Below are 19267 nucleotides of genomic sequence, written 5' to 3'. Positions count from 1 at the left end.
AAAATAGGTTGACACCAATGAAACGGATAATAATCTTTTATAGACATAAAATGGCAGCAAAGAAGCCCTTTTTTTACACAATGCAATGAGCAAAATGGTCTAAAAAAACCCCAAACAAATTGCAGATGCTGGAAAACAGAAACAAAAGCCAAACATTCTGGAAAAGCACAGCTGACTTGGGAGCATATATGCAGAAAGAGCAGAGTATAGTACAACCTCGATTATCCAAACGAGACGGGTAGGGAGTATTTTGCTTGGGTAACCGATCGTTCGGATAACTGGTCTTATCATAAACATGGTGGCTCAGTGGTTAGCACTGCTGCCTCACAGCGCCAGAGACCTGGGTTCAATTCCCGCCTCGGGCAACTGTCTGTGTGGAGTTTGCACGTTCTCCCCGTGTCCGTGTGGGTTTCCTCCGGGTGCTCCGGTTTCCTCCCACAATCACAAAGATGTGTAGGTCAGGTGAATTGGCCTTGCTAAATTGCCCGTAGTGTTAGGTGTATTAGTCAGGGGTAAATGTAGGGAAATGGGTCTGGGTGGGTTGCTCTTTGGAGGGTCAGTGTGGACTTGTTGGGCTAAAGGACCTGTTTCCACACTGTAGGGAATCTTAAAAAAAACAAAAAATATGAGCAGTAATTTATGAGTGTCGGTTATCCAACAATGCAAGCCACAATGCCGTTTAACTGAACACTGAGTTGCCCAATACCGTTTTTATGGGACCTTGAGATCTTGTTCAGATAATCCAAAATTTGGTTAATTGATGTTCAGATAATCGAGATTGTATTGTAAGTGTTCTGGGTCCTGTAATCCTTCTTCAGAACAGAATCTGGGCTGTCTGTTTGAAAACGGGGGGGTGGGGGGTGGTCACTGGAGATTAAACTCCTGGCCCTCTGTACCATCTCTGTATCACCTCTATTAACCTCATTCCTATTCACAAATGTTGATACATTTGTAAGATGTGCAGTTCTAAGATACCAATTTCCTATTCCTTTATACTGCTATATTAGCAAAGCAGTTTAGAATTTCATCTGAAATAATTTCTTGCAACCAGCAGGCACATCTAATGAGCACTATTTATTAAGATTTATTCTATGTACAAAGTATGAAACAAGAATCTGAGAAAAATAGGGCACTTCAAAATATACTGACTGACATTTTGCAACCCTGCATGTTACAGTGTGAGATAGATCAACAATTTGTCATTCATTTTCTTACCATTGTTTAAGATTCACCTTTTAAAATCTATTGTCAAACCCTTTCCATTAACCTCTACCTTAGAATTGACAAATGCTCTTGACATCTATTAGTGCTTTGCCCCTATTTAAAACAAAAAATATGTTTTAGCAGATAGACTTTTATTTGAATTAAAATATTTCTTATCAAAATAAGTTTATCAACATATACAAAAAAACTAACTTGCTTGTACTTAATTGTTAGTTATGAGGCAAAAAGCGAAGATGAAGAACTTCAAAGCGACATTGACAAGTTGGTGGACTGGGTGGACAGCTGGTGGATGAAATGCAAAACAGAGAAATGTGAGGTGATATATTTTGGTACAATGAACACAGTATAAAATGGAGGGTACTATTCTGAAAGGCATAGAGGAGCAGCAAGTCCAGAATATTTACATAAAACAAAAACAAAAAGTCGTGGGGAAACTCAGCAGATCTGTCAGCATCTGTGGACAGATGATTCTAGTCCAGTGATCATGCATTCTGAAAAAGTGTCAGTGAGTCCGTAATATTAATTCTGATTGTCTCTCAGAGATGCTGCCAGAATTGTTGAGTCTTCACTAGCACTTTCTGTTTATTGTTTCAGATTTCCAGCATCCGCGGTACTTTATTTTTAGAATATGCAATAAATCATAAAAGTGGCAGGAAAGGTACAGAGCTGTTAACGAAGCATACAAGATTCTCGGCTTCATTATTACGGCCATAGACTGCAAGAGCAGGGAGATTGTGATGAATCAGTACAGGACACAAGTTAGATGTTAGCTGCAATATTGTGCACAGTTCTGAGTTTCACACCATGGGAAGGATGTGAGTGCATTGGAGAGAGTAGAGAAAAAGCTCATGAGAATGGGAAAAGGCTCTTCAATTATGAGGAAAGTTTGGAGAAGTTGGGACAGTTTGTTTGAGAAGAGAAGGATAAGAGGAGATTTGGTAGAATTTTTCAAAATAATGAGACGCCTGGACAAAGTAGATAGAGAGAAACTGTTCCCATTCTCAAAAGTATTGAGAACCAGGGGACATGGTGAAATATGAGGAAATAAAAAATATATTTTGCACACAGCCACTGGCCCAGGTTTGCAATGCACTGCTCGCAGATGTGGAGGATGCAGCTTTGACAAAAAAGTTCAAAAGGGAATTGGACAATTGTTATTAAATAAAGTGCAGGGTCGTGGGGAAAACAGAAAACAGACACTGAGAATGGTTTGAAAGCCGATGCAGAGACATTGGGCTGAATGGCTTCCTTCTGCCCGATAGCAGCTCTGTAACTCTATGAGGACAATTTCTTTTCTTTCAGAGCCTGATTCATACATGGAAACTCCTTTCTCAGCAAACAGTGAAGCAGAATCATTGAATTTATTTGTGATGGAGTTAGATATATTCTTGATAGAAAGGAGGGTCAAATGTTCAGACAAGAAAGTGGAGTTTAAGCTGTGATATTATTGAATGGTGGAAAAGGTTCAAAGAACTAAATTGGCTACTCTTGCTTCTTCGTTCTTTTCTATCTTCTTTTATGTAGCATTGAGTCTACCCTTTACTGTAGTGAACTTGTTTTTTTTAATGAAATGTCAAATCATTTCTTTTGGTGGGTGGTGAGGTAGTGGTTGTGGGGGTGTAGGGGTGTGGGGTGTTGAGGTGTGGGGGTAGCAGGTTGCATGCGCATGTGGTTTGATAGAATGATGCTGTATTCTGCTAAACGACTTTTTTTTTGCTAGCTTTACCTCATATTGCCAGGGATGGAAATGTGTTGCTGGAGAAGCGCAGCAGGTCAGGCAGCATCTAGGGAACAGGAGAATCGACGTTTCGGGCATTAGCCCTTCTTCAGGATGCTGCCTGACCTGCTGCGCTTCTCCAGCAACACATTTCCATCTCTGATCTCCAGCATCTGCAGACCTCATTTTCTCCTCATATTGCCAGGGCAGAATTGTAAAGGCACACAATGGAAGTAGATTATCCAATTTGAATGCTATTAGATTAAAAGGCATTGACAGTATTGATACAAAATTAGGTTATGAAAGGAAAGCAGTGCACAGCATTGACATTCCTGATGAAGGGCTTATGCCTGAAACGTCGATTCTCCTGCTCCTCGGATGCTGCCTGACTGGCTGTGCTTTTCCAGCACCACAGTCTTGACAGCATTGAAATGCCCAGCACGGAGCAAAGTATACGGTGGCAGTCCTGTAGAGTCAGTAGTGAAATCAGTGCATTTTTCGATAAATAGTAATCATCTGGACTTGGGTTTGCTGGACCCAATTGCAGCATTTGCTGATGACATTAAACTCAGAAATGCAATAAACAGTGAGGATTCCAGTTATAAACTTTGCATGGTCAAAGTGAAATGGGAAAACATGACAGATGAAATTTAGCACAGGCAAAAGTGAAGTGACCCATTTTGTTAGGTTGAACATAAAAACATAGGAACGGGAGTAAACAAAAGTGAAGACTGCAAATGCTGGAGGTCAGGGTTGAAATGTGTGGTGCTGGAAATGCATAGCAAGTCAGGCAGCATCCAAGGAGCAGGAGAGTCGACGTTTCGAGCATAAGCCCTTCATCAGGGAGGGCCACACTTTTCAATACAGGAAGAGGAGGAACCCATTCAGCCCCTTTAACCAGTTCCATTATTCAGTGGGACCATGTCTAATCTATGTCCTAACTCCATATCCCAGCCTTTGACCCGTATCACTTAATAACTTTGCTTAGCAAAGCTCTATCTCAGATTTAAAACAAACACCTGATCCAAAAGTTATTGCCATTTATGCAGGAGAGATCCAAACATCTATTACCCTTTGTGCAAAGAAATGCTTCCTAACATTTCTCGAATGGTTGGGCCTTAATTCTCAGACTATGCCCTCTAGTTCTAAAATCTCCAACCAGAGGAAATATTTTATTCTTATATACCTGTCTTTTCCTATTAATATCCTGAAGATTCAGTTTGGGTTACTCTTCACTATCAAAATTCTACAGAAAACAAGACTAATTTGTATGATCTCTCCTCATAGTTTAACTCCTCAAGTCCAACTATTATTCTTGTAAACCTACGTTGTACAGCCCCCAAGGCTAATCTATCCTTCCCAAGGTGTGATGCCTTGGTCGGCTCACAATGGGTTTTACAATGGTTGGGTCTAATTGCAGGGTTACACTTTCTTTCCTGTCATAATTTTAAGGCTTCAGGGCCCTTACTTTGAACGAGTCTTCCCACTGAAGTCTTGAAAACAAAAAGTGTTTATTGTGTTAAGCATGTGGATTACCTGCACAAATCTTTAAATATGGCAGTATAAGATGAAAAGGGCTTCTAAAGCATTTACGATGCTTGCCTTTATAAATTTAGGCATCAAAATCAATGGAAAAACAGTTACATTAAATCTTTAAAAAAAAACATGTTTTAAATTGAAGAAATGTGGCCAGTTTTGGGTATAACACTTGCAGAAGGATGTCAAGGATTTGAGCAATAGGGAGAGGTTGAACAGGCTAGGGCTCTTTTCCCTGGAGCATCGGAGGCTGAGGTTTACAAAATCATGAGGGGCATGGATAGGGTAAATAGGCAAGGTCTTTTTCCTGGAGTGGGGGAGTCCAGAACTAGAGGGCATAGGTTTAGGGTGAGAGGGGAAAGGTATAAAATGGACCTAAGTGGCAACTTTTTCACGCAGAGGGTGGTATGTGTATGGAATGGGCTGCCAGAGGAAGTGGTGGAGGCTAGTACAATTACAGCATTTAAAAGGCATCTGAATAGAAAGGGTTTGGAGGAATATGGCCAGGTGCTGGCAGGTGGGATCAGATTGGGTTGGGATATCTCGTCGGCGTGGATGAGTTGGACCAAAGGGTCTGTTTCTGTGCTGTACATCTCTATGATTCTATAACTCTAAGACCTTACATGGTATGCAAATGAGGGTTTCAAAAATGGTGTCAGAGATAAAAGATATTGAGAGAAGAGAGAAATTGGAGTTGTTTTCTTTGGAGTACAGAAAGTTGAGGTTCAATTTATTAAAAGTGATTAAAATCTTTAAGACATTCAGAGAGTAAAAGGAAGAGAATGTAGTTCCAGTGACAAAGTAACCAAAGGGCTTAGGTTCAAGATGAGGCAAACAAACTGACATGGCCAACTGTTATATGATTCCAAAGCACTGCCTGAAACAAAAAATGGAAGCAACTTCAGTAATAACTTTCAAAAGAGAATTAGATAAATTCTTGAAAAGAAAGGATTTTACTGAGCTATAGGATAAGAACAGGGGGCTGCAGCTCATAGGATGAATCTTTCAAAGAGCTGGCACAAGCATGATGGGCTAAATGGTCTCCTTCTTTGTTCTATGATTCTAAGATTTCAAATGAATAAACTTATAGGATTGCTAGGGCCTTAACGTGTACTCACAAATCAGAGGATGCTATGATTTCAAGGCTTCAACTAAAAGCCTGAGCATAGTAAATGTAATTCTCAACACAGCAGCACCTCCATTCTCTATGGCTCCAGCAATGACTGCCCAAGAAGCAGAACATAGGCTGGCCCTCGAGGAGTTGGGACTTGAGGGAAATGAAGGCCACCTGTTTTGGAAAATCATGTACCAGAGTCAGAACTTGATACCCACCCCATCAGTCTTCTATTAGTGTGATTTCAGTGGGAAGAATCATTTGGACTAATAGCCTTGCACCCACAGAAGCATGATGAAAACAAAGTAAGTGAACAGGCATTACTTGACAACAAAGACTATATCATTGACTGATTATTGTGGATTATTAGGGGGTGATTGCTAGAAATTGATAATTATTCAATTTCTGCTTTTCTACTGTAGATAAACAGAGAAAGAGTGAATGCACACAGAAGATCTGGCAAAATTTCTTCCAATTAGCAGATCAATGGCTTTCTTCAAGAGAAAAGGACATCCATTCAAATGTCAATTTCACTGATTTCATGGCTTTAACCCATTCACCTGAAATCTTCAAACATCAAGAAATATATAATCTACTCCTTACACAAGCAAGTTTGTTTTATTATACAAGGAGACTTCTTATTTTTTAAGACAAGTAACATTGTCAAAGTCATGTTTCTAGAAGGTTTTCCCAAATGGTAATATACTGAGAAATGTTGATGTACTGGGGGATCTGGGTGGCCTATTACACCAAGCAACAAATGGAAACATACAGGTCAGCAAACAATTAGGAAGGCAAATCATACATTAGCCTTAATTGCAAGAGGATTGAGTTCAGAGGTGGTATGTCTTGCTGCAGTTGTAAAGTCTTCGAGGAGAAAGTGAGGTCTGCAGATGCTGGAGATCAAAGTTGAAACTTTATTGCTGGAACAGCACAGCAGGTCAGGCAGCATCCAGGGAACAGGAGATTCGACGTTTCGGGCACAGGCCCTTCTTCAGGAAGAAGGGCCTTCTCCTGAAGAAGGGCCTGTGCCCGAAACGTCGAATCTCCTGTTCCCTGGATGCTGCCTGACTTGCTGTGCTGTTCCAACAATAAAGTTTCAGCAGTTGTAAAGTGTCTTGGTGAGACCACAACTGGAGTACTGGGTACAGTTTTGGTCACCCTATCTAAGAGAGGACACAGTTGCAAAAAAGGAATGGCAGCAGAGATTCCTAGGCTGACATCAGGGATGGCTGGACTGTTGTACAAGGACTGTTGACTGAACCTGTATTCACTCGAGTTTATAATAAGAGGCAATCTGATTAAAAGATATACCATTCTAACCTGACAAGATAGTCTAAATACAGGAGGATCATTTCCCTAAGAGTTGAGGGCCACAGTCTCAGGATACGGAATAGGCAATTAAGACTGAGATGAGTGACTGCTGTGTATGCTGCGGGCAAAAGAGAGCAGGAGTGAGATTGACATGACATGCTGGCATACAGCAATGTGTCCACCACCTTGACTGATAACTGCTGACAACCAAGACAATCTGCCTGGCTTTGTCCCTGTGCTAAAAGGCAAGCAAGCCAAAAATATGGTGAAGCTTTAAACTCTGGGTGAGGGGACAAAACACAACAAAGATAAAACAAGGTAGGGATACTGTGAGTGTCAAAGTAAGTGCAAAGAGAGTGAGCACTAAGCAAGAAAGCAAAGATCCTTCAGATGTAGACTACTTGACACCAGGTGTCTGTCCTGAACACAAACTATTCTGGCAGCAGCATTAGTTTTGATTTTCTCATAGCATGTGGGCATCGCTCTCAGGGCCAGCAATTATTGCCTACATGATGATGAGTTGTCATTTTGAACTGCTGCAGTACATGTGCTGTAATTAAGCCCACAATGCCCTGAAGAAGGAAATTCCAGGAGTTTGATCTAGTAACATTGAAGGAATGGCGATATCTTTCCAAGTCAGGGTGGTGAGTGGCTTGGAGAGGAACTTGCAGGTGGTGGTGTCCCCATGTACCTGTTGCCCTTGTCCTTCTTGATGGAAGAGGTCATGGGTGTGGAAGGTACTGTTTAAGGATCTTGAGTGAATTTCTGCTCCTGGCATGCCCTCCTGCATTCTCCATTAAACCACAATCTTCTGACCTGAAGGTGCTGTTAGAGTGCGGATTTGCCGGGCCACGAGGTTACAGATTGTGCTGCAGTACCATTCTGCTACTGTTGATGGCCCACAGTGCCATCAACAGTATCCTCATGGATACCCAGTCTTCAGTTGCTAGATCTGTTCAAAATCTATCCCATTTAGTCATGATTTGGAGATGGCGGTATTGGACTGGGGTGTACAAAATTAAAAATCATACAACTCAACATTATAGTCCAACAGGTTTATTTGGAAGCACTAGCTTTTAGGCCGCTGCTCCTTCATCAAATGTTTGTGGAGAATAAGATTATAAAACACAGAATTGATAGCAAAAGTTTACAGTGTAATGTAATAGAAATTATACATTGTAAAAGACCTGGATTGTTTGTTAAGCCTCTTATTTTTAGAATGACCATGTTGGTTTCAGTTCTTTCATATGTAACTCGCAAAACTTTTTAAAAATTTACATTCTCAAGTGTCATGTCAGTCCAGATAATGTATTGAAGGTGAAAGCTTCCCTCTCTGAGGCTGTCTGTGCCACAATTCTAATCTAAAATATGGATTTACAGAATCTTACATGGATTCATGCAGTTTTTGAGCAAAGTAAAATGTAATTCTGCAAGTACAAATTCACACCACAAACTTATATGTATATTTGTGCAGGTGGGTGTATGTGTGTGTGGGTGGGAGGGCAGGGGTTATGTGTCTGTGAGAGATTATGTGTATGTGTGTGAGTGTGAGTGTAAAGGGCACAGACAGCCCCACAGAGGGAAGCTCACACCTTCAACACATTATCTGGGCCAACGTGACACCATTTGTTAAAGTCCACTTGAGAATGTAACTTTTTTAGAAAAGTTTTGCAATTTACATGTGAAAGAACTGAAACCAACATGGTCATTCCAAAAGATGAGAGACTTAACAAACAATCCAGGTCTTTTTCAATATATAATTTCAGTTATGTCACATTGTAAACTTTTGTTATAAATTCTGTGTCTTACAATCTTATTCACCACAACCACTTGATGAAGGAGCAGTGCTCTGAAAGCTAGTGCTTCCACATAAACCTGTTGGACTGTAACCTAGTGTTATGTGATTTTTACCTTTGTCTCATTTAGCACAGTGGCAACACCACACAACACAATGGAGAGTATCCTCAATGTGAAGGCGGGACTTTGTCTCCATAAGGACTGTGGGTTGGTCACTCTTATCAATACTGTCATGGACAGATGCATCTGCAATCTGCAGATTAGTAAGGATGAGGTCAAGAATTTTTTTTTTCACCATTTGCCACCCTTTAAGACCTGACCAGCTCAATCAGTCATGCTACTGCTGCTGATGGTGCTGCTGCACTCCAGGTGATGGTCGTTGAAGTCTCCCTCCTCATGTACATTTTGCATCTTTGCTACCCTTAGTGCTTCCTCGAAGAGTTGTTCAACATGGAGGAGTATGGATTCTTTGGCAAAGGGAGGACAGTACATGGTAATCAGCAGGAGGATTCCTTGCACATCTTTAACCTGAAGCCATGAGACCACGTGGGGTCCAGATTCAATGTTGAGGACTCCCAGTGAAGCTCCTTCCTGACTGTATACCTTTGTGCCGCCACCACTGCTGGGTATTTCCTGCAGGTGGGACAGGACAAATCCAGAAATGATGATGGTAGTGAGGTCTGAAACATTGTCTATAGGGTATGATTCTATGAGTACAACTATGTCAGGTATTAGTGAACCTGCTGGATCCATTCCCCGACAATCAACAATGATTTCATGGTCATCATTAGACTCTTAATTCCATACATTTGTTAATGGAATTCAAATTCCACCATCTGATAGTGTGGGATTCAAACTCAGGTCACAGCAGCATTAGCTGAATTCCTGAATTAATGGTCTAGCCGTAATACCCAGTTGGTTAGCACTTCCCTTTCAAAGACATTTCCATTATAAATGTTGATGCAATTCAATGTGTAACATTAAAGTGCAGAACTGTTTGGGAAGTTAGAGAAGAAATTTGTATCATCCACAGCCATGGGTGAGGTGTCCGGAGGACAAGATGTTGTTGTGTTGTTAATTTAATTAAGAAAGGCTGTAATGAGAAGTGTGGGAATTACAGACCTGTGAGTTTGACATCAGTTGTGGGTAGGTATTTGGAGGGATTCTGAAAGATAGGATTTACATAAATTGAGAAACAAGGACTGATTAGGGATAGTCAGCATGGCTTTCTGTGTGTGAAATTGTGCCCCTCAAACTTGATTGAGTTTTTTGAGGATGTGACCAAACGACTGAAGAGGTCAGAGTGGTAGACGTGTCCACATGGACTTTAGTGAAGTCCATTAAGGTTTTACATACTTGAATAATTAATACATTTCGATCACATATGATTCAGGAAGAGCTTGCCAATTAGGTATCTAATTGGCTTGATGGAGATGAGTACGGTGGTGGGGGGTTGTTTTTCAGATTGGAGGCCTATGACCAGTGGTGTTTCACAGAGATCGGTGCTGGGTCCACTTTCATTTGTAATTTTTATAAATGATTTGGATGACAATTTAAGAGGCATGGTTAGTAAGTTTGCAAATGACATCAAAATTGGTGGCATTGTTGATATTGAAGAAGGCTATCTAAGACTAGAAAGGGATCTTGATCAATTAGGCCAATGGGCTGAAGAGTGGCAGAAGAAGTTTAATTTGGATAAATGCAAGGTATTGTATTTTGGTAAAACAAATAAAGACAGAATTATGCAGTTAATGCTTGGGCCCTGCTTTGTGTTCTCGAACATAGAGCCCTAAGGGTTCAGGTACATAGTTCTTTGAAAGTTGCATCTCAGGTAGACAGGGTGGTTAAGAAGGCATTTAGCATGCTTGCCTTCCTTGCTCAGACCATTGTGTATCGGAGTTGGGACATCATGTCCCGGTTGAAAGGATATTGTTGAGGCCAGATTTGGAGTACTGTGTACAATTCTAGTTGTCCTGCTATAGGAAGGATTATTAAATTGAAGAGAATTCAGAAAAGATTTACTAGGATGTTTCCTGGATTGGAGGATTTGAGTTATAAGGATAGGTTAGATAGGCTGGGGCTTTTTTCATTGAAGCGTAGGAGATTCAGGGGTAACCTTATAGAGGCGTATAAACCATAAGAGACATAAGGTGACTCGCAAAGGTCTTTTCTGGCAGGTGGATGAGTTCAAAACAAGGGGCCAAATTTGTAAGGTGAGAGAAGAAAGATTTAAAAAGTACCTGAAAAGAAACTTTTTCACACAGAGAGTGGTTCATATGTGGAAAGAATTGCCAGAGAATGTGGTGGATGCAGATACAGTTGCAACATTTAAAAGATATTTGGATAGGTACATAAATAGGAAAGGTTAAGAGGGATAATGGGCCAAAGTCAGGCAAGTGGAAGTAGTTTAGTCTGGGAACATGGTCAGCATGGATTGGTCCAAAGGGTCTGTTTCCATTTTGTATAACTCTATGACTTTGTAATTCTATGTCAATAATCAGATGACTGTCAGCAAATTTGGACGCTCTCTCTCTCCTCCATCTCTAAGGCAATTCTTCCGACACTACAAGCATGACAGTAAGTCCTCGATGATGGCATTGTGCTGGGATTCAAACATGGTGGAGATGATGAAAGTCCTAGGAGTCCTGGCAGCAGTGAGTACATCCACCACTGGTGAGAATAAAACCATCCACGAGCAGTATGTCGGAGGTGCGTATATTATGTTCTGAGCATTGTAGACCCACAAGAGATCACAGAAAAAAACACTACATGAATCGGCCCCAAAATGGACACAAAGCTAATTTGTGGGCAAAGGAATCGTTACATTTCCATTTGGAATACAAATTGAGGAGATACCTATTTTAAATTTCCATTGGTTACTCTATCACCCAGCTTGTATTGATTTATGATGATATATTAACATTCATAATGCAGACTGACATCTCAGTGATTGATCCCAATGGTTTTTGGGATCAAAGCATAAAGGACGCAATTGCATTGGATTTCCAATAGGCAAATTGTATTTTCCTTAGAGTCTGAATCACACTCTGATAAAGCTAGTTCAGCCAATGATGGTCAATCTATTGTTTGGAAGAAGCTTTGCGGAATTATTACCTTTTGTTTAAAGCAAAATGTATGTACAGCTTGGGGTAGCATGTTGTACTGCTGATCTCATCTATCATTGCCAGCATCCTACAGGGTCAAAGGCATGTTCTGAGGGAATTTTAACGCTGGGAATCAGTGTCTGTATTAGTAATTCATGTCCAGTTGATACGAGCTGTCATCTAAATTATTCAGATAATGATTCAAATTTTGTACAGACTGAATGCTCAATTGATGAAAGAGCAGAATTTCAAAAGCTTGTGAAAAATTTCAACAGCAAATCAAGGGCTGGAAGAGGGGAAAATACATTAGAATAAAGGGTAGTCCAAAAATAGGAGGGATCAGAGGAGCAATGCTAATAAGGCTCAGACAAGCTTTGAGTACATCTGCATAGATTCATGGAGCATGACAAATAAGGCTGACAAGCTAGAGGTAAAAGTTGCCACATGAGGTTATGTTGGTATAGTAATGACAGAGACCAGGGTTTAAAACAGACAGGAATAGGAATTGAACAATGCTGGTTGCGATGCATTCAAGATGAAATATGAAAGGAATAGGGGATATGACAGAATTGATTAAAGATAATATTCAGAGTTACATTAGCCCCTCAAGGGGTGGAAGTAGAGTTCAGAGTCTGGTTGAATTGCAGGGAATTGTGTTGGAAAATTCTCTGACTACAGCCCTAGCTCTGGAATATTTTCTCTGCTGCCAAACTGTGATTTGGATCAGTCGACTGTAAATGAAATGTAATTTTCATAGCCACAGCATTGTCCTGGAGAGGTGTCCCTTTTAACAAAGCTCCTGAGGTCTCCTGTGTCCACTCCTTACAGTTGCACTACTGAGTTCCCTGCCCAGTTAATATATTGGCCACCAATGCCATATTGGATTTGAAATGTTGACATTATTTCTGTCTCCACAGATGCTGTCAGACCTGCTGAATCTCCCTGGCTTTTTCTGCTTTTATTGCATTAGGCCAGCTAGGAGGCTGCCTACAGCAGTTTTGATTTGCTGGTCTTGCCCCTGACAGGTCTCAGCTCAGTCTCGGTTTTTGGCCTGGATGTTGGCACTGTCTCTGAGACCTGCAGCAAAATTCAGGAACTGCTCTGAAAGGGGCTGATATTCTTAAGCATTCTGAGTTTGTTAGGATGGAGAAGCAATTGTACATTATAGACCAGAATTTTATATTTTCCTGATTGGAAGGTGTGGGGTTGTTTCTATAATAAAGTAAATGGGAAGTTCAGGAAGGGAATTTCCGGAAAGTGTGCAGGAGAAGTTTATTAATCAATCTGCAATTCCTAGAAATGTATAACAAGGAGAAAATCCATTCAGCACATTTTGTGTTCTGGATGATAAACAACTGTCCAGACGTATTTCACTTTCCAGTTCTTGGTTTCTAGCTTTGCATAGCAGCACCTCAACTTATCATGCGAGTAATTTTTTTTTAATGTCATGTGGAGGTCGGCCTCTAACACCCTCTCAGGCTACAAGTTCCCAAACTCCTCCACCCTCCCTCAATAAATTTGTATTGCTGACCGTCTTTTGATTGATTCATCTTTCCAGATAGAGATTTATCCTGAAACTCAGACTTTTTTTTCAACAATTTTCTTAGCAAAGATGTGGGGCTGACCAGTCTGTAATAAATGAGTCTACTCCTTTTCCTCTTTTCCCAATTAAGCATGGTATAACATTGGCTGTCCCTTTAGTCCACTGGCACCAGACCACTACCATTGGCACCGCCACTAATAATCCAGCTCAAAAAGGAATAAATGCTGAGTTGTTTTTATTCACTTGTGATACATGGGCATCATTTCTCTCGTTGCGCTTGGAAAGGTGATGGTGAGCTGTCTTCTTTAACTGCTACAGTCCATGTGCTGTAGGCATAGCCACCATGTTGCTAGGGAAGGAAATTCAGGGTGCTATTCCAATGACAATGAACAAATGGGGGCATATTTCCAAGACAGAATGGTGAGTGGCTTGGAGGGGAAGTTGCAGTTGTTGGTATTCCCATGGATCTACTGCCTTATCCTTTTAAATGAAAGTGGACGTCAGCTAAAGGGTGCAGCCTAAGGATCTTTGGTGAATTTCTGCAGTGCACCTTGTAGATGGTACATACTGCTTCTACTGAGTATCTGTAGTGGAGAGAGTGGATGTTTACAGATCTGGTACCAATCAAGAGGATTGCTTTATCTGGATGGTATCAAGCCTTTTCAGTGTTCTTGGAGCTGCACCTATCCAGGCAGTGGTGAGTATTCCATCATATTCCTGACCTGTGTCTGGTGGATGGTGGACAAGGGTTTAGCAGAGTCAAAAGGTGAGCTACTTGCTGCAAGGTTCTTAGCCGGAGTGCAGGAGGCCATTCAGCCCATCGAGCCTGCACCGCCATTCAATATAATCATGGCTGATCATTCCTAATCAGTATCCTGTTCCTGCCTTATCTCCATAACCCTTGATTCCACTATCTTTGAGAGCTCTATCCAACTCTTTCTTAAATGAATCCAGAGTGTGGGCCTCCACTGCCCCCTGTGGCAGAGCATTCCACACAGCCACCAGTCTCTGGGTGAAGAAGTTTCTCCTGAGCTCTGTCCTAAATGGTCTATCCCGTATTTTTAAGCTGTGTCCTCTGGTTCGGCACTTACCCATCAGTGGAAATATGTTTCCTACTGCCAGTGTGTCCAATCCTTTCATAATCTTATACGTCTTAATCAGATCCCCTCTCAATCTTCGAAACTCAAGGGTATACAAGCCCAGTTGCTGCAGTCTTTCAGCGTAAGGTAGTCCCGCCATTCCAGGAATTGATCTCGTGAACCTACGCTGCACTCCCTCCATAGCCAGAATGTCTTTTCTCAAATTTGGAGACCAGAACTGCACACAGTACTCCAGGTGTGGTCTCACCAGGGCCCTGTACAGCTGCAGAAGCACCTCTTTGCTTCAATACTCAATTCCTCTTGTTATGAAGGCCAGCATGCTATTAGCCTTCTTCACTACCTGCTGTACCTGCATGCTTGTGTTTATATGTTTGTCCTGGATGGGGTTCCTGGGGTTTGTGCTTATGTAATTTCCTGTTCGTTTTCTGAGGGGTGATAGATGGTATCTAGATCGATATGTTTGTTTATGACTTTGTGGTTGGAGTGCCAGGCCTCTAGGAATTCCCTGGCATGTCTTTGCTTAGCCTGTCCCAGGATAGATGTGTTGTCCCAGTCGAAATGGTGGGTTTTTTCATCCGTGTGTAGGGCTACGAGGGAGAGAGGGTTGTGTCTTTTTGTGGCTAGCTGGTGTTCATGTATCCTGGTGACTAACTTTCTTCCTGTTTGTCCTACGTATGTTTGTGGCAGTCCTTGCATGGAATTTTGTGGATGACGTTGGTTTTGTCCATGGGTTGTACTGGGTCTTTTACATTTGTTGGTTTTTGTTTGAGAGTGTTGGTGGGTTTGTGTGCTACTGGGATTCCGAGGGGTCTTATTAGCCTGGCTGTCATTTCTGAAACTTCTTTGATGTATGGTAAGGTGGTTAGGGTTTCTGGTTGTGTTTGGTCTGCTTGTCGTGGTTTGTTCTTGAGGAATCTGCGGACTGTATTTTTTGAGTATCCGTTCATCTTGAATACGTTGTATAGGTGGTTCTCCTCTGTTTTCCGAAGTTTGTCTGTGCTGCAGTGTGTGGTGGATCATTGGATTAGTGTTCTGATACAGCTTTGTTTATGTGTGTTGGGATGGTTGCTGGTTGCTTGCATAAAGTTCACCAAGGAGGAAGAAATCAACAGCAAACTTGCATTCCTGGATGTCACAGTTGAAAGAAAGAACAATGGAGAACTACAAACCTGCGTATACAGAAAACTGATAAACACTGACCAAATACTTAACTACACCAGCAAACCAACAGCCACGCTCAGACAACAACTCACCAGAACGAAGGACCCGATACCCAACATGAGCAAAACTAATGTAGTGTACAAAATACCATGCAAGGACTGCACAAAACACTATATAGGACAAACAGGAAGACAGCTAACAATCCGCATACACGAACACCAACTAGCCACGAAACAACACGACCTGCTATCCTTAGTAGCCACACACGCAGACAACAAGCAACATGAATTCGACTGGGACAACACTACTATCATAGGGCAAGCCAGACAGAGAACAGCCAGGGAATTCCGAGAGGCATGGCATTCATCCACAAACTGCATCAAACTGCATCAACAAACACATCCAATATACCAACCACTACAGCGGACAGCTGAAACTGACAACCGGAAGCGGCAGGGACAGACCACTATAAACACCGGAGGAAACATCAAAGAAGTGCTTCGCAGGAGGCTCTCAAGCACTGATGATGTTGCCTAGCCAGGGGACAAAACGTTTGCAACAAAAACTTCCAGCTCGGCGAACAGAACCACAGCATAATTAGTAAGTCTGCAGATAACGCAAAAGTTGATTTGTTAATAGTGAAGAGGTTGGTCTAAGGCTACAATCTGATATTGATCAGCTGGTAAATTGAGCAGAGCAATGGCAAATGGAATTTAATCCTGATCAATGTGAAGTGATGCATTTTGGGAAGGTCTAACAAGGGAAGAATACACACAATGAATGTTAAATCTCGAGGGAGTATTGAGGAACAAATGGATCTTGACGTACAAGTCTATAGATCCCTGAAGACATCAGCACAGGTAGATAAGGTGGTAAAGAAAGCACACGGGATGCTTGAACTCATTAGCTGGGCATCGAGTATAGGAGCAAAGAAGTCCTATTACAACTTTATAAAACATTGGTTAGGCAACAGATTGAATACATTGGTTAGGCAATAGATTGAATACTGTGTGCAGTTCTGATTGCCATACTATCAGAAGGAGGTGATTGCACTGGAGAGGGGCAGAGGAGATTCACCAGGACTTTGCCTGGGATAAAAAAGAGGAGAGAGTAGATAGGGTAGATTTATTTTCTTTGGAGCAGAGGAGGCTGAGGAGAGATCTGATTATGGTATGCAAAATTATCAGAATGTAGATAGAGAAGATCATGAGAACCTTTTCCCCATGGCAGATGTGTTGAAGACCAGAGGACATAAGTTTAAGGTGAGGGCTAAAGGGTTTAGAGGAGATCTGAGGAAAATTATGTTCACCCAGAGGCTAGTGGAAATGTGGAACATGCTGCCTGAGAGGGTGAAGAAGGCAGGTACTCTAAGAAATAACATTTCAGAAGCATCTGAATGAGCACTTAAATGGGACAAGTACAGGCAAATGGGATTTGTGCAGTTTGGTATTTGTTGGTCAGCGTAGACTTGGTGGGTTGAAAGACTTGCTGCATGACATGATTACTCATTCTCATATTCTCAACTCCTCATATATTATCGACACTGGTACCAGCATACATTGGAATATAGAAATCATAGCATCCCCTACAATGTGAAAGCAGGCCTTTTGGCCCATCAGGTCCACACCAACCCTCAGAAAAGCATCCCACTAAGCTCACCCCACCCCCTGCCCCCACCCTCTGTCCCCTTAACTCTGCATTTCCCATGGCTAATCCACGTCATCTGCACATCCCTGGACACTGTAGGCAATTTAGCATGGCCATTCCACCTAACCCAAGGAAACTCACGCAGGCACGGGGAGAATATGCAAACTCCAGACAGGCAGTCATGGATGGAACTGAACCGGGTCCCTGGCACTGTCAGGTAGTAGTGTTAATCCCTGAGCCAACATGCCGTCTGTGTGGAAGTAAGTGGTTTAAACCCAAGAGGCAGTATAAGAATTCAGTTTGATTTGCAACGTATCTTAATCCAGTCACCTTGATTCTGTATTTCTTAATAATGTTATCTTACATAATAAAGTGAGGCTGGGAATAGATCAGAGCACAGCTGTGATTAAATTGTAAGTCTAAAACAAATGAATGTGGGAAAAAAGTACAAAGTGAAATTACAGGATCAGGAGTCACATGGGGTGTGTATACTGGTAAGTTCTTACTTTATTTTAAATTAATCCACTTTAAAGTAAGACAATAATGAATTAATTAGTCTAAAAATTAAAGCAAATTTGATCATTTCTCATATATTTACATCAGCATTCAACTAATTAATCATATATGTGTGTAGTTAAAAAGTAAGTCAAAAGGAATATAAACATGAAAGAATGCTGATTTTAACTGTAAATTAAATTCTGATTTTTAAAAATATTAGTGTAAAGATAAGCCTAGAAACTTCAGACCAGTCAGTTTAACCTCTGATGCAAATGTAATTCAGGTTAAAATTAATAGTCACTTCGATACATTAGTACAGACTGAATGAATCATATTAAAGGAAGTATATAAAAAATACAAATAAGAATGGTTTTTGGTGAGGTGTTCTCCACTATCAAATGGCTGCAATTATTAGGTGTTTGTGATAAAGGTATGACAATAACGTTTGATGAATTTAACCCACATAGAAATTGGAAAAAAAGTCGTATTGGAAATAATAGCATGAATGAGGAATTCTCAGAATACTTTTGAGATAGTTTCTTAGAGCAGTAACCAACCAGACAGTATGATATACTGGACCAAACATTGTGTAATGAGACAGGAAAATACTCGACTTTAGGTAAAGGCATTTCCAGACAGCAACACCCACAAGGATTGAATTTTGTGTTCAATTTGAAAGAAGAAATTTTGTGTTTTAATTATAATTTTGAGAAATTTTAGTATTTTAAACTTAAGTAAGGGCAATAATGTGGGCAATATAGCTGACCTCAATGTAGTAAACTGGAATATTAGACCAAAGAATAGATCAATAGAAAAGTGGTGATAGACATTTAAGGGGATATTTCAGAATAAGCAGAAAAATAAAGAATAATTCTAAGGAGACAATTCACCATCTATAGTTAACTAAAGAAAGTTAAGAAAAACATTAAACCTAAGGAAAAAGAATATCATTGTTCAAAGATGAAAGTCAGATCAGACAATTGGAGACAAACAAAAACTGCTGATGCTGGAGTCCAGAGTAGACAGGCAGGAGGCTGGAAGAACACAGCAAACCAGACAGCATCAGGAGGTGGAGAAGTCGAGAAGTTTCAGGTATAACAAATGTTGACTTCTCCACTTCCTGATGCTGCCTGGCTTGCTGTGTTCTTTCAGCCTCCTGCCTATCTAGATCAGATAATTAGCCAAGATATTGAATGACAGAAAATGAAAATAAAAATTCAGAAGAAAAATAATTTAGAAATGAGAGTGAATGTGGCTAGAAATGAATTAAAAGGATAGCAAGCGTTTCCACGGGTATGTTTAGAAGGAAATATTAAATAATGTAATTATTAGTCCTCCAGAGTCATAGACTCATAAAAATGTACAGTACGGAAAACAAGTCGTCCACATCAACCAGATGTCCGAAATTAATCTAGTCCCATTTGCCAATTTTTGGCCCATATCCTTTTAAAACCTTCCTATTCATATACCCATCTAAATGCCTTTTAAATGCTGTATTTTTACCAGCCTCCA

The sequence above is a fragment of the Chiloscyllium plagiosum genome, chromosome 3 (assembly GCF_004010195.1).
Source record: "Chiloscyllium plagiosum isolate BGI_BamShark_2017 chromosome 3, ASM401019v2, whole genome shotgun sequence".
NCBI lineage: Eukaryota > Metazoa > Chordata > Chondrichthyes > Orectolobiformes > Hemiscylliidae > Chiloscyllium > Chiloscyllium plagiosum.
This window is presented reverse-complemented; position numbering follows the sequence as displayed.